General features: G+C 38.7%; 1 protein-coding gene across 2 annotated transcripts in view; it reads right to left on the reverse strand.

Annotated features, from left to right (window-relative positions):
* Nucleotides 1-1,234, reverse strand: part of LOC117221476 (discoidin domain-containing receptor 2) — a 292,709-nt gene extending 291,475 nt beyond the window's left edge. For both annotated transcript variants that reach the window (XM_033472494.2, XM_033472492.2), the window contains exon 1: nucleotides 771-1,234. The gene's annotated coding sequence lies outside the window, so the exon portion shown is untranslated. The remainder of the gene's footprint in view (nucleotides 1-770) is intronic.
* Between the last annotated feature and the right edge of the window lie 15,408 nt (nucleotides 1,235-16,642).

Raw genomic sequence — 16,642 nt, forward strand, 5'->3', positions numbered from 1 at the left:
GATGATCGTGGTCGAGCGAGTACTGAAAATGCGTGTGCAAGAAGCATCGAAGTTTCCCGCGTTTCCACGCGCTCGTCGCCTAAGCTCCGTAGAATGGACGAAGTTTCTGGCTGGGCCTTGCCGCGCGAATTAGCGGCATTTGCATCGAATGTTTATGTAATTTACAGGCGAAGTTACAGGCGAGTGATATGCGCGCGCGCGCGATATTAAATTTATTCCGACCGATGGATTTCGGGTTTCGCCGTGTTCCAGACCCGCTGGCCCGGCTCGCGAGCTTTGATCTCGGTGTTCCTTTCCGTCTCAACGACGCGCACAAACTGGTCACGAGCAAATAACGGAAGAATGAGCGTCTACAGCGATGGACCCGGCTGCGGGCTGGCCAGCGGCGAGCCTGTGCTACTGGCTCGGAGCTTGTACACACGAGCTGTCAGCGGCCGTAACGGCTTTACATCGGCACGGTTTGCCTTTCCGAGATATTCCGCGATAACCGAAATCAGTTAGAACGGATATCATTTAATTACGCCGCGCCCGGGGCAAGCATTTCGCCCGATTTCCTAACCGGCCGTTTATTTGAAAAACGTCAAACGCTGTTTGCTCGGCCGATGCGTGTGCATCGTACACGTCGTTAATTGATTTCCTGGCCTGGTCGACCGTTCCATCGAGAAGAAGCTTGTCAAGGAGTTCAACCTCTCTCCGCGTATAAATCTTCCAGCATCCCTTTCACTGAGTCCCTGGAACTTGAGTCCCTCGCACTGTTTTGCTGCACTCACCCGATCAGAAAACGGTGGATCACTTGGATCCTCGCACGGTGACAGCCGCGGCTGTCTGCTATCCTCGACGGTAGCGCCTCGCCAGACATCCGATCGCCTTCAGGATCGTTGGCCGACCTTGCATCGAACCAGGCTCGAGCGCAGCGTCCCCTTAGTCACCGGGACGGTCCTCATACCGAGGATCTTCCTGCCGATCTATCTACCCTGGATCCACTCTTCGTGGTGCCAGCGTCGCCGGGCGTCGCACGTGATCGAGGATCGACGCGGCAACCGCTCTCGATCGCGGTGGATCACAGGCTCGGCGCGTTTACTCGCGCCAAGTGTCACGGTCTCCGCGGCGGATCGGCGCGATTCGCGCACCCGGATCGGTCCGTACGCGTAGAGGCGGTGGGCCGAGATCGTGAACCAATGGGCCGCTGGGGAATAACAATGCGAAATCGAGGGAGCGAAGTCGCACACGCGGTGGCCAGTCGCAGACTGAACTCGCGATCCGCGAGTAGCATCGATTTCGATGGAGGGGGAAAGGACTACGGGCCGAGAGTGCTCTGGTGGGGGATGAGGGAGGGCCGAGGGGGGGATTGTGGGGGCTCAGGGGTTCGAGGGAGAGGTGGGAGGGCGGCGCGAACAGGGTGGCCGAGGCACAACCGGAGGAGCAGTCAGCCCGCACGCACCTTGTCACCGGTCGGCGATCCACCTGCGCTGAAATCGGGCGCTCCGGTAATGATCGCGCGGTTGTCAATCGACCCGAAAACTGGGACGAAACTTGGCTGAGAAAAGGTTTTGGTTCAAAGAACTGCTGCTCACTTTGTGTGCCACGTCTTTGTCGTTTTCTTTCTTTTTCTTTTCTTTTCTTTTTTTTTTTTATCAAACTTGCAAGTTCATTTTTATTACGATCAGAGGAAGGCAAACTTTGTTGGGAACTATGGGGTGTAAGAGGACTACAAAAGCAGTTGCTTGTAATATATATTTTGCCTTTTCCTCGGTCTTTTGTTGTTAACGCGAATTAATTTCGTGGAAAATCGTGGAATAAATTTCTTCGTTCGAACGGACATTGTAGTAGAGATTGCGAAACATGTAGATTAATTCAGTCCTGATATCCTTGTGAAGCAATATATGAGCCGTTTATTTCGGCAAGTTATGCTAGTCAAACGATTTTCTAAAGACAATATGTTTATTTTGGACATGTTAAGGTTCGTACAACGAAGTCCTAGTGACAATTGTTTGACTTAATTTTTGAGCTTTCTCAGCGAAATTCTAAAAGTAAACATCATTGCTTATCGTTACTTTATATCAAAATGTAGTTTTCAAATAAATGAGCAGGTGTGTTAGTTGAGACAACTTTTACAATATAACCATCGAATCTTCGAAAATTTAATTAATTCCAGTCGTACGCTATCGATGATTTCATGTAAATATATTTCTTTTTATAAATGCTTCTCAATTGAGCCGTTTATTTTGAAAGTGGCGTAAGTCACTTTACCGTAATGAAAAGTGGTGATTTTTTAATGTTTATACGAAATTATTTAGACTGAGAAAAATATCAGTATCCTGAGATAACAAATACAAGTAAATCTTCTCGAAAGTTAGCATCCATATTCTTAAACGTGTTAGAACGCAAACCCTTAAATATATCGACTTAAAAACAAAGTGACTTATGCCACTTTCAAAATAAACGGCTCATATATTGTTGGTCATACATGAAATGCTGGATTTTTAGATAAATATTGAATTGAAGAACCGCGTCGTTTCATGGGCGACGATCCAATATTAGTTATTTATCATGTTGGCTGGATTTGATGTTTAACATTACAACTGATTTTGTGCGCCTTTTGTGGATATCGATGTAGGAGTTAACGTGTTAATGATGTTACTAGACTGATCTTTATACATTTCTGTCGTATGCGTACTTTTTGCAGTCTGCACGTTTTATCCACTTTTGTACGATTTAGTCACGTTAATACATCAGAGGTCGATATGATAAATTTATGCTTTATCCAGTCTGGCATTATTGACGTTTCAGACTGTTCACAAGACCTAGATTTTGATTGATGCGTTTGAGGTAGATTTCCAGTGAAGAAATATATTTACTTATAAAAATTAGTATCAAATATATTTACTCATAATAAAATTATAACAAATTCGAAATAATTATGATACACATCTGCTGCTCTAGAGAACGAGCAACAGAATCAATCAAGCAACTGTTAATTATGCAGAAATGCACATTTAAAGTTCAATGTAAGATCAAATATTGGATTATAGGTTGAAGATTCATAATCAATTAAATACTTCCATTAGTCTGATAAAATATACATTGTATTCAATTTATAAATACTTTTCTTCTTCTGAAAGCAATGACTTATATCATTTTGTCCAAAATTCGTCTTACGTTCTTCTCCTTGTCCGCTAAAAATATACTCTATTTTCAATGCATAGACAACGATGTTATCAAAAATGTTGATACTTTCGAGGAAACAAAATATATCTGGCTACACGCAATATTTTTCGACATCAAAGTTCTTTATGAAACGTAGGGTTTTGTGTCTCTAAAGAGGGTGCGACCTAACCAGGTTAATTATGTTTATTTATCACATTACAGTAAATTCTCCCTAATTACCGCTCAGATTGTAAGCAAAAATGTACAATTTGGGAAATTTGGGAGGAGGAGATATGATTATTCGAGAATATGAAGTGTCGGGTATCTCTCATTTAATTGGAAATCGATCCGACGTGTATCGTTCTTCCTCGCCAAAAATAAAAGCTAGATAGACTTAGTCAGGTTTCCTGAAAATGGCAACGCACATGCTCGCTGCTTTTAGCATGCGTATATTAATCATCAGATTATTATATGAAAATCGTATAAACCATGACCGATAAATCATTATTAGATTCTTTTCATAAACACATTAAATCTGAAGTATGTTAATGCGTTCGATTTTATTTTACAATATCAGGCAGTAAATTCTTCGTAATTGACGCTCAGATTGTGCAGAAAAATGGACAATTCGAGAAGAGATTATTATATTATATATTATAATTGTTGACAATCGGTAACTATAAGAAAACGAGTCACAAGGCTCGAATAATCGTATCTCCTCTTCCCAAATTGTCCATTTTCTTGTGTTCGACAATCCGAGCGTCAATTACAGAGAATTTGCTGCATTTGGTTTCTAAAGCTGTAAACAAGTAACAGAATAATTAATAAAATGTATTTATTATTTGTGAATAGGATGATATTAAGATGCTCGTGGCACAAAAATGGGCAATTTGGGAAGAGGAAATACGATTATTCGTTTTTATAGTTGTTGATAATAGATAACCATAAAAACGAGCCGCAATGCTCGAATAATCGTATCTCCTCTTCCCATATTGTCCATCTTTTTTTTGTGTTCGACAATCCGAGCGGCAATTAGGGAGATTTTACTGCATTTGGTTTCTAAAGCTGTAAACAAGTAATAGAATAATTAATAAAATGTATTTATTATTTGTGAATACGATGATATTAAGATGCTCGTGACACAAAAATGGGCAATTTGGGAAGAGGAGATACGATTATTCGTTTTTATAGTTGTTGATAATAGATAACTATAAAAAAGAGCCGCAATGCTCGAATAATCGTATCTCCTCTTCCCATATTGTCCATCTTTTTTTTGTGTTCGACAATCCGAGCGTCAATTGGAGAGAATTTACTGCATTTGGTTTCGAAAGCTGTAAACAAGTAATAGAATAATTAATAAAATGTATTTATTATTTGTGAATACGATGATATTAAGATGCTCGTGGCACAAAAATGGGCAATTTGGGAAGAGGAGATACGATTATTCGTTTTTATAGTTGTTCATAATAGATAACCATAAAAAAGAGCCGCAATGCTCGAATAATCGTATCTCCTCTTCCCATATTGTCCATCTTTTTTTTGTGTTCGACAATCCGAGCGTCAATTAGAGAGAATTTACTGTACTGCGCCGAGAATAAATTTTGTTCCCGTTGACGACGTCGGCGGACTCGAACGTCTTTAAACGCAACCCTCCGCAGCACATTGGAACTAAACCAGCCAGGTCGGCAACTAGCTCGTCCTTTTGTCTTGTTCGACCTTAATCCGTCCGCGTGTTCCTATCCTCGGCCACCCCCGCGCTCCTTTTTCCCGCCAATATTGGCTTCCCCGCGATTGCATTATCGGCGAGGGATTTTCAGCGAATCTCGTTTACCGAGAGAGCTCGACGCGATGTTCCTGCGACGTTGATCGCTACCGAAAGAAGTCCTGTAGCCGATGGAACGAGTGTTTCATGATTCGCCTATCGCCGATTTCTCCTTCTCGTTTTTGGTTATTGGGTCTCGGATTTTTATAAAGAGTCGGGTATTCTTGCTGTTACGAGGAGAGGGACAGTTCTGCAGAAGACGCGGAAAATCGCACTTTTTTTTCTTCAAATTGTTCGACCTTTTCGAAATGGGAACCAGCACAGCGTTCTGATTTTTGTGTAGCATCTGTAATTTACTTTTTTTCTTATCGACGTAATTTTACGTCTTCTGTTCTTGGGTTTTCTGTAAATATATAGTATATAGTATATAGATTTTAATTATATATATAGTATTATTATTATTATTATTATTATTATTATTATATATAGTATATTATTATTATATATAGTATATATACTATATAATTAAATAAATAATCGTTTTGTCACTATTGTTTTGCCAACATTGTTTTGCCTAATTCAGTGAGAATGATAAAATAGGTAGTTTAGACAGCGTATTCTATATTTTTGAAAATACGACTATCGATTCGGACGTACATTTATTCTATTTGACGATATTTTTCACTTCTGATTGTAGATTATGGAAAAGTTTGAAATTTATGGGGGCGATCTTTTTGTTTAAATTATTACTCTCTGCGGTAGCAACGTTTCAGTGGCTTTCGAAAATATTCGGAAATTGCTGGTTAATTCCAAATTATGGCGCAAGTGGCAACGATTTGATTTTTTTTTAGTCTTTCCGAATTATCGTTGTTGTTATCGTTACGATGATTTATTTTATTATATTATTTGCTTTTGGCGGAATCAAATGATGACAGAGCCCGTAAAACTACTGGAATTTGCTGAAGCATTTTTTCACATTTATTTAAAATCTTTCAATATATATATATTGTATTCTGTAATTATTTCACCACAAAATTTGGGCATTTTGCAGATTTCCATCGAAATCAAAATATTTATCAAATAATTCCACGAAGCTGGTATCGAGTATATAATATTATTATTATTAATATTGTATTATATAATATTATTATTATTAATATTGTATTATATAATATTATTATTATTAAGATTATATAATATAATATTATTATTATTAATATTGTATTATATAATATTATTATTATTAATATTATATTATATAATATTATTATTATTAATATTATTATATATAATATTTAATCACAACCGGCATTTGATCCGTTAATTTCGAATAATACGATGTGAAATTATGACTGGATAAAAAAAGCCGGTGACCTCCGTAAAGCGTATCTTTGTGCGGTCGTGTTTCATTACCTTTTTGCAGACAGATGAGAGTGAATCATCAGTCACAAAGGAACGCAGCTGGACACCAATCAGTCGTAACCAATTCAAAACACTTAGATCGCAGACGCAGCACAACGCTCGTGATTGCTGTCATTTGTAAGTATACAAACGACGTTACACTATCGTCCAGTTGAATGTAATTTGGATGATATGTCTTCCTCAATCTAGACCTTAAGCTTCTAATTCGTCGCGGGAGAAAACATTCCGTCAAAGAATAGCACAGGATCTGTCAGCGATTCTGCAATTAACGCGGTCAATTTTTCTTTCGTGGCACGTGTACTTTATAAAAATATAACAAAACACATACATTCACATCTAGCAAGTTTTTCAACGAACGTTTCTCTCTCTTCTGGCTCCTAAATTTGTGCATAATCGTACACGTGCCGTTGTTCACGGCACGACAATAATATTTAATAATATTAATATAGTTATAATATTTAATATAAAAAAATTAAATCATATATAATTATAATATTTAATAAGAGCATATTGTAAATGTCTGGCATTTTCGATGCTATTGAAAATGGGTACTTTGTATGTTTTACGGCCTTGTCCGTTTTTTAGGTAAGACGGCCCTTGCGGCCCATCCGCAGGGCACGCGAGCGCTAAACGCGCGTCGACTCGAGTCGAGCAAATTTTGACTCGAAAGTCCGTTGCACGCGGTGCGAGAGCGGATTGGTTATTTATGACCACTAAGGATTTTCCGACTCACAGTTTGCGCGTCTTCCGCGGTTTTTTAGTCAGTCGTCTGTGAGCAGCTTGCGAGTACACTCGTTGTCTCTAAGCTCTTACGAGCAAGCCTGTATATTAGACCTTGAGTTTCCGTGTGTTCAATAAATATACCTTTACCTAAAACTCTGTCTTTAATTATTTGCAAGCAAATAATCAACACATATATACAAACCGGTACTAATTAATACGGATGCCCGATGTTGACGAAAGATAATCGATACGAAAATAAACGCAGAATTCCGTGCAGACTTACTTGCAGTAATTAAAACATTACATGTTAAAAGGATATTGCACCTGCAGCAAAATCACGTCGCGAATATTCTGCAGGAAGGATGGATTTTATCGTGCAAACACACCGTGTCAAAGATCACTGACACGAAATTGCTTGCCCGCAAAAATTTCTGTTGGAATTTCTAATTGTTTATTTGCTAATAATGCAATACAAATATAAGACAGTGTTTAACCTTTTGAGCTCTGAATACTCCTGGCCGAAACGGTTCGTAGGGACGGAGCGCGGCTATCGCTGACCATCGCTGGGGGCGGAATACTTTTTTGCCACACCGAAGTGACTATTCAAGGCGCAAACAGTAATCAATTATAGTGATTCTTTTGCAGAAGGTTAAATAATTAATCTTCTGTTTCAATGTCCGATGATAGTGATTCACTATATTCTATTTTACTGTCGTCCCTTGTGAAATATTCCTCAAGATTTGACATTTTGTAGGGTGTCACGAATAAAAACAAAAATCGAACAAGTTATATCGTTGTTGACGCGAGCGAGACCGTGAGGTTCTTACATTCGCAAGACGATACTGCTGACTGAGTCGTTTCGAGTGCTTCGAGTCGCGAAAAGGTGACAGTGCAGGTAATTATTTTGAAATCTAATTGGTTAGAGAGTGGCACATAAAATGGGATTTCCGTTTCGGAAATTCCCGGGGATTTTTATGACCCTAATATCGCCCAACCGCTACCTAAGGAAGGCAAATTACTAACGAGCGCCCCTGTATTAATTTTACACGAAAATAACTGCATATCGATTGAAAAAATCGACAAACGCATATATGCGCCCTTAGTCCAGGCCGATGACTTAGAGAAAACACATAAATGCGGCTACACGGATGACTTTCGCCAAACGCATAATATGCGTCCTGTTGCGACGGCAACACCGAAGGTCGAACGTCCCTGGCCATCCCTTGAGCAATTAAGCAATATACCTGCGACAGTAAAAAATGCATCCGAACGAAAATACCCTTCGACCCGACGAACGGACAACACGACTCATAAATTCCATATTTCACAAAACGGAAAAATTACAACCCGAACTTTCGAACAGTTTCCCACTCCTCATTTCAAGTTCCTTCCGACACACCCATCTCCAATCAAAAACGCTTCATTTCCTCCACCAAAACCCACCATCCACCAATCAACAAAAAAACCGAGGTGACAAGCGGAAGGGCACCTAGAACGTTAGCCAGAACTGTTAGAACTCCCAGAACTCGTAGAACTCTAAGAACGCAGATAGAACGCAAATAAAGCATCGCTAAGACCATAGCTGTACTGTAATATTAAAGTGTACATAAAAGCAACCAGCGACTTCGTTCAACTTAATTCCATTTGGAAACAACGCGCATATACACGTCCATAGAGCTTTAAGGGTTAAAAAAGCATCTGGCGGATATAAAATGTACTTTATGCGAAGAAGAGCAACTGTATGTAAAGTCGCGGAGATACTGTCTGACTGATCGTCTTCTAGGCTGATGAACGCCTCTGTAGTTCTATGGGAAGTGGTGTCTCGCACTGGAACGTGCAGTCCTTTTATACTATTCCTTCAGGTAAATTCCAGGTAAATGAGAGTCCTAATGTATACCCGTTTCCCCGAGAAGCTCGGGCTTGTACCTGCATTTATGAAGCTCGGGCTTGTACCTGTATTTATTGCCCCTATGTAGACATGTGTGTGTGTGTGTATGAGTATCGTTTTATATACCAACAATTTCCATTTGTTCGTATCAAGCGTTCGTATCTACCCTTTTCCCAGTCCGAAAAATTCTAAAAACTGTTTCTTCCGTTATTACGCCATTTATCCTCTTTTGATGCCTTATCGACGATTCACCAATAGCGAGGGTAGGGGATTAAAATCCCAGGAGCCATCGCCGTGCGTGCTAGACCGGAAAGTCTAGACTGTAAGGTACACAGCGAACAGAACCGGGGAAGCGTGGAAACGATTCCACAATTGCTGGCCAGTTCCCTAATTAAGGAAGAAATTATTAAACGGTACGAGAGAGTTCTTAAATGTTTCACGTAATTCTATTAGATCAATCTTGACCGTAATTTCATAATGTATTCAGCACCCACGCCAGCTGTACATACATCGCTGTGAATGAATTTGCAAGAGATACAATTGCTTCCAGCGTTCTCACGATGCAAATATCATGTTTTGTTCAATCTTTGGCGAATTCACGCACGAGCAACTTTCACAGGAGTTTCGAAAATTTTAATGGATCGCATTATGCGCGATATTCACTGAGCAAGAAAATAAGAAAGGGCTTTCCTAAGGAACTGAGTCTTTCCATTATGCGAATCGTCGAAATTGAAAAGTCGTGACAGAATTGATCTAATATAATATATATAATATAATATATAATAATAATAATAATAATAATAATAATAATAATAATAATAATAATAATAATATATAATAGTAATAATAATAATAATATATAATAATAAGAATAATAATAATATATAATATAATATATTTTGGCTCTATTGAAATCGTTGATGAAATAATTGAATCTTGCGTGATTGTAAATCCGCCTTGAAAATTATAAATTTGAATAAACGGCTTATGTAAGACTAATTTATTTCGTACGGCGTATTCAATTACGCTCACCCTCATTCCAGTTCCATAAAATACCATTATGGTGCGTCGCGTTTTATTATAACAAGACATTCAGCAGGCATCGGCAACCATAATAGCTCTTTTAGCGCGAACGACACGGCATTCATCGAAGAGACCGAAGCTTCTCGAATGGCCTTGGTGGAGGAAATTAATTTGGAAATATTGCCCGGTGTCACGAACACGTCGTTCGCATAACGATTTATGAATCAGACGCTCATTGGGCTCTCGGTGTCTACCAATTTTACGGTGGAATAACAGTTCTTGGTCTGTAATTTCCATCCTGGGGGTATAATTATGTATAGGGTGGCTCTTAACTGATGATGCTGTCCAGGAGATCGCGATTGTTGATTACGAAATGGGCGGAAACATTTTTCGTGCGCTACTTTGTTTTCGGAAACGCGAGCAAGCTATCTAAAACTATTGCAAATTTCTCGAATGAAATCAATTGCAAATATTTTTCTAAAAGCTCTTGTGCTCTGTTGATGAACTTAAGAGATAGTTTTCTGGAAATTACGTCTATGTGGTAACGCAAATTATAATATTAAGGACAAGAAATATTAAGGACAAGAAAATATTAAGGACAAGAAATTAAAATTATTATTAAGGACAAGAAATATTAAGGACAAGAAAATATTAAGGACAAGAAAATATTAAGGACAAGAAATTAAAATAGTTAGCGGTATAACTTTGTCGTTTTTTGAAAAATTACAAAAAATGTAAAAAAAGAAAGAACGAATATCGCCTTAAATTAGCTTGTAGCTATTGTTGATTACTAGACTACGGATCTTCGTGCAAATTGTCATTTCATACGTCATTTGACAAAAATTGGAATCAAAGAAAAGTTCCCTCTGTCAACTAAATGGAGAAAATAAAAATGACATTGATTAAGAAATGTCAAAATTTGTGTTTGAGTGTGAAAATATTTTCCGTCAATTAAATCCTTGAATAGTATGCGATTAATGTAAACAAGCTTAACAAAACAAGTCGGATGGACGCGGTTATTTTTATGAATATGGTATAATTGAATAATTGAATGATGTGCGAAGAGTGAGACTCGATTGATCGAATGATCGAATGATTGAAGTGTGAGAAGCGATTGAGATTGTTTTTTATGCGTGTCCGATTATTGTGCGTGACATTTCCATTACCGACTGTAATTTTTTATTTAATATCATTGGTAAAATATCGTTACCAACGATTGGACGATCCATAAACATCCGCTTTATCAATTTAAAGTATGAAATCGACCGGCTGCGACGCCACCGGGGCAAAGAACACGTTTTTGTTTCCGATTTCCGACTCGGCTCGATTTTGTTTTCATTATTTTTATTGCGTCTGTTTGGACCATGGATCGTAGATTGATGGAGCGACGGCACGCGTCGCGCTGAATGGCTCGCTAATGCTAGAGTTCGTCGACGGCGATTGTGGATCGACGCACGTCGCCGACGATAATCGTCGATCAACGGCGGATTCAACGTTACGCGTGGTCGACAAAGGCAAACACCGGTTACCCGTGATTCGTCAATCCATTTGCCAGCTTAACCACGCGACCCCCTTGAATCGCTGGAATCGCAAAACGGAATTTCCTTCCGCCGTTTCGCGGACGCGGCGTCTCTTCCTTCGCCGCCGCGAATTTAACGAGTCACTTTACTGCTTTCGAGACGATTTTTCCCGCGAACCGAATATGAAGTGTCGGGTATCTCTCATTTAATTGGAAATCGATCCGACGAGTATCGTTCTTCCTCGCCGAAAATAAAAGCTGGATCGCCATGGTCAGGTTTCCTGGAAAATGGCAACGCACATGCTCGCTGCTTTTAGAATGCGTATATTAATCATCAGATTATTATATGAAAATCGTATAAACCATGACCGATAAATCATTATTAGATTCTTTTCATAAACACATTAAATCTGAAGTATGTTAATGCGTTCGATTTTATTTTACAATATCAGGCAGTAAATTCTTCGTAATTGACGCTCAGATTGTGCAGAAAAATGGACAATTCGAGAAGAGATTATTATATTATATATTATATTTGTTGACAATCGGTAACTATAAGAAAACGAGTCACAAGGCTCGAATAATCGTATCTCCTCTTCCCAAATTGTCCATTTTCTTGTGTTCGGCAATCTAAGCGTCAATTAGGGAGAATTTACAGTATTTGGTTTCTAAAGCTGTAAACAAGTAATAGAATAATTAATAAAATGTCAATTAGGGAGAATTTGCTGCATTTGGTTTCTAAAGCTGTAAACAAGTAATAGAATAATTAATAAAATGTATTTATTATTTGTGAATACGATGATATTAAGATGCGCGTGGCACAAAAATGGGTAATTTGGGAAGAGGAGATACGATTATTCGTTTTTAAAGTTGTTGATAATAGATAACTATAAAAAAGAGCCGCAATGCTCGAATAATCGTATCTCCTCTTCCCATATTGTCCATCTTTTTTTTTGTGTTCGACAATTCGAGCGTCAATTAGAGAGAATTTACTGCATTTGGTTTCTAAAGCTGTAAACAAGTAATAGAATAATTAATAAAATGTCAATTAGGGAGAATTTGCTGCATTTGGTTTCTAAAGCTGTAAACAAGCAATAGAATAATTAATAAAATATATTCATTATTTGTGAATACGATGATATTAAGATGCTCGCGTATATATTGAGATGTTCCACTGAAATTCTGGTAAAGCATTAATTAATTTCTGTCAAAAGAAACTCTGGTAGATTGGATCGCACAAAGTGTCTCGTGTCAACAGAATTGTACATTGTTAATACACAATGTCTTCATTACCGAACGAAACGATTAAAATAAGTTCGCGTTGAAAAACTCGTGGCTTTCGAAAATGTAAAGTGCACTAGCAACTAAATAACAAATGAAAAATGCAGGACCCAGGAGCGTGAGAGTATTCCCTTAAAGGTGATTCTTCACGCCTATTTTTGTCCCCCTTGCTCTCTCTCTCTCTCGCTCGCAATTTTTTGTTGGAACGATCGATGGTGGACCGTTACGATACAGTTTTCATCGCGAACCTCGCCGCGCGATGACAGCGGTGTGAGTTCATGCATACCGAGATATTCGGACAATTTCGCCGTTTCCCGGCAAACGTTGATCGTTTGCTCTGCGGGGTGCAATTATAATGGAAATAGCTAGCCGCGATATAAGAGGACGATACTCTGGATATAATTGCGAGTTGATCCGCGGTATCTTCTCTTCTTCCTGCGTCTTCCTCCGGCGCAGTCTTTTCGAACGGCGAAATCTCGACCGACCTTTCTCGACATTTTTTATTCCCAGGCTCTTTATCCGGGGAGAAGCTTTCTCAGCTGTTACCGTAGGTGGATGGAAAGATTTATATGTTAATTTACACGCGCGGGATTCGAGACATGTAGGTCGCGGAGCTCTCCGAAAGAAAAGTAAAAAATTGACGTTGATACACTCCACTAAATCGAACCTTCTGTTTCTTCGAAGGAAGAAATGAGGTCGAGCGATACCGAAAGCTATTCGAATCTCGATAAAATGTTTAATCTTGCATCAGAATGAATCTTAACTCCTTGCTGTAATAAATGGAAGAGGCTTCTACGCGCGAAAGAAGGACTGCTTTGCAGGAATTAAAAAGAGATAGAGAAAGAAATAGAAAAAGAAGAACTGCATTGAAAGAAATATATAAGGTGGATCATCTCTTGGTTTTTTTTTTTAAATTTCTGTAAAATGGGAACCGTTTAATGTTTTTCAAAGTTTAATGCCTCGTTGACGAGTTTAATCCTAAAAATCTAATCCGAATCTAATTATGAAAAATAATTTCAACGGAGCAAAGTGTCAGTCTTCAAACAATCGACCTCTTGCAGTCTAAGTGCGACAATCAATATATAATTATTATTTATTACATATCAATAGTTTATTTATTTATTTTATTATTTTACTTATTATATATCAATATATAAATATTATTTATCGAATAATAAAATGTAATGCAACTGCTATTTGACGCCGTTCAACATTTTTTATGGCAAACTGTTAAGAACTGAAATATGTTGCGTATAAGAACTGAAAAACAATTCCATTACTTAAAAATTATAAAATTATCTATATAATTATTACTATACTTATAAAATTATTATACTTATTATTATATTATTATACTTATATTATTATACTAATATTATTATTATTATACTTATTATTACACTTATAAAATTCCATTACTTAAAATGTATATCCATCGAGCTATTCGCGAAATAGAGTCACAAACAATCGCGAAATGTATTGTAATATTCATCGGTCGACTGGATATTCTATCGCCAAGCCAGTCGTGGCAGCAATTCGAATGAAATTATTTTCCATAACTAATCGGTAGATTTACTCGGTTTGATAAAATTAAACTAACTAACTAAAATATAACAATTTTAAAAAGAAGTAGAAAAACCTGTGAGAAGATAGATATAAATAAATAAGTATTGTTTAATGATAGTGGAAAGCCTTCTAATATACTGGGTGCTGTGCATTACGAAGAAAAAAAAATGCATTACAAAGATTCATATATTAAAGTACAAATTCTTTTTGAATCTTTTTCCTTCATCAACGTAATACCGCGGAAGGAATGCCTACAAAAATATCCATAGCTGGGACATATTTTAATATAATAATGCTCTACGAAATTAAAATCTGTTGATCCTTGAGCTGCTGTAACTTCGAATAAAAGAGCTTATCCCTGCCGCCATCTTCACAAAAATTCTGCAAACCCTGCACAGAGCCACCCGAATTTATAAAATCTCGAATGAAACAGATACCTAGATTCAATCTATTTATTTTCCACATATTAATTCACCGTCTATTCCAATGTGGCTGCAAATCTATCGGAAAAGTCGGCGATGTTTCCAATCTACCGCTAAACGTTCCATTATCCGAACACATTTTCACGATTAGCGCGGATAACCGAGGCGCCATCCTAATTAACTCGCGGCAGAGAATTTAGGCGAAAATGTATTCGGCAATTACGCTTCGCATCCTAATTATTCGGGACAATGAAAAACACGTAGCGAACTGTAAATAACAGACAACAAGGGAATGATGCAACGAATCCCGGAAGTGCTTACATTAACTCACTTAAGCATCGGAATCCCGGCGGCGCATAAATTGGCCGTGTTATTAGGGCGAAAGGAGGCTACCTCTCGCCTTACCTGTACTTCCTACGGCCACAATATCGGCGAAGGTGGGGCGCGTGGCCCTACGATACCTGTCTCTCTACGTGCGCGCGCGAATGTTCTGTGTAGGCGTGTTGGTACGAGCGTGTGCATAAATTCGTTAAGAGGACCCGCAGGAATACGATATCGCGGCGAAACGTTGGGATTTTCGTAAAAAGGACTGGCACAGTCGGCCGGTTCCAATTAAGCTTACAGGCTTGCTCGTTTCTAGACAAATATGAGCCGCCGCGCCGGCCGAGCGTCCCGACGCCCCCGCGCTGTATTAAATATTCGCTGTGTAGCGCCGCGGATGTACGTGGTGTCTCGGAAAAATTCACTCCTCTTAACCTATTAGCTCGTAGTCCACGCGAGGACGTTCTCCCATTTTGGTGATCTATGAAATCGAGTTTTTTCCTTTGCCAGTTTTTTCCCACGGTTTTATACTTTACCACGGAGCTGTTCAGCTACGGTAAATTCTCCCAAATTATTCCTCAGCTTGTGAACAAAAATGAACTATATTCGGAAGAAGTGATACGATTATTCCGAATATAGTTCATTTTTGTTTACAAGCTGAGGAATGATTTGGGAGATTTGTTCCTCAGCTTGTGAACAAAAATGAACAATTTCGGAAGAAGTGATACGATTATTCGAGCCTCGCGGGTCGTTTTTATAGTCGCCGATTGCCGACAATTATAAAAACGAGATGCAAGGCTCGAATAATCGTATCACTTCTTCCGAAGTTGTTCATTTTTGTTTACAAGCTGAGGAATAATTTGGGAGAATTGTCCCTCAGCTTGTGAACAAAAATGAACAATTTCGGAAGAAGTGATACGATTATTCGAGCCTCGCGGGTCGTTTTTATAGTCGCCAATTGCTGACGATTATAAAAATGACCCGCGAGGCTCGAATAATCGTATCACTTCTTCCGAATATAGTTCATTTTTGTTTACAAGCTGAGGAATGATTTGGGAGAATTGTCCCTCAGCTGGTACACAAAAATGGACAATTTAGGGAGAGAAAGTACGATTATTCGAGCCTCGTGGCTCGTTTTTATAGTCGTCAATTGCCGACGATTATAAAAACGAGGTGCAAGGCTCGAATAATCGTATCACTTCTTCCGAATATAGTTCATTTTTGTTTACAAGCTGAGGAATAATTTGGGAGAATTGTCCCTCAGCTTGTACACAAAAATGGACAATTTAGGGAGAGAAGGTACGATTATTCGAGCCTCGTGGCTCGTTTTTATAGTCGCCGATTGCCGACGATTATAATTAAAACGAGGTGCGAGGCTCGAATAATCGTACCTTCTCTCCCTAAATTGTCCATTTTTGTGTACAAGCTGAGGGACAATTTGGGAGAATTTATTGTAATAGCCTGTAGGGACAGCGATTTTCAGTCCAGGGCAAACACCAATCAGCGAGCTCTAGTCTCCACTCTCGAGGGCAACGGTGTCCCTCTTTTAGTTCCTTGTGGGACCCCCC

This window comes from Megalopta genalis, chromosome 1, assembly GCF_051020955.1.
Source record: "Megalopta genalis isolate 19385.01 chromosome 1, iyMegGena1_principal, whole genome shotgun sequence".
NCBI classification, from domain to species: Eukaryota; Metazoa; Arthropoda; class Insecta; order Hymenoptera; family Halictidae; genus Megalopta; species Megalopta genalis.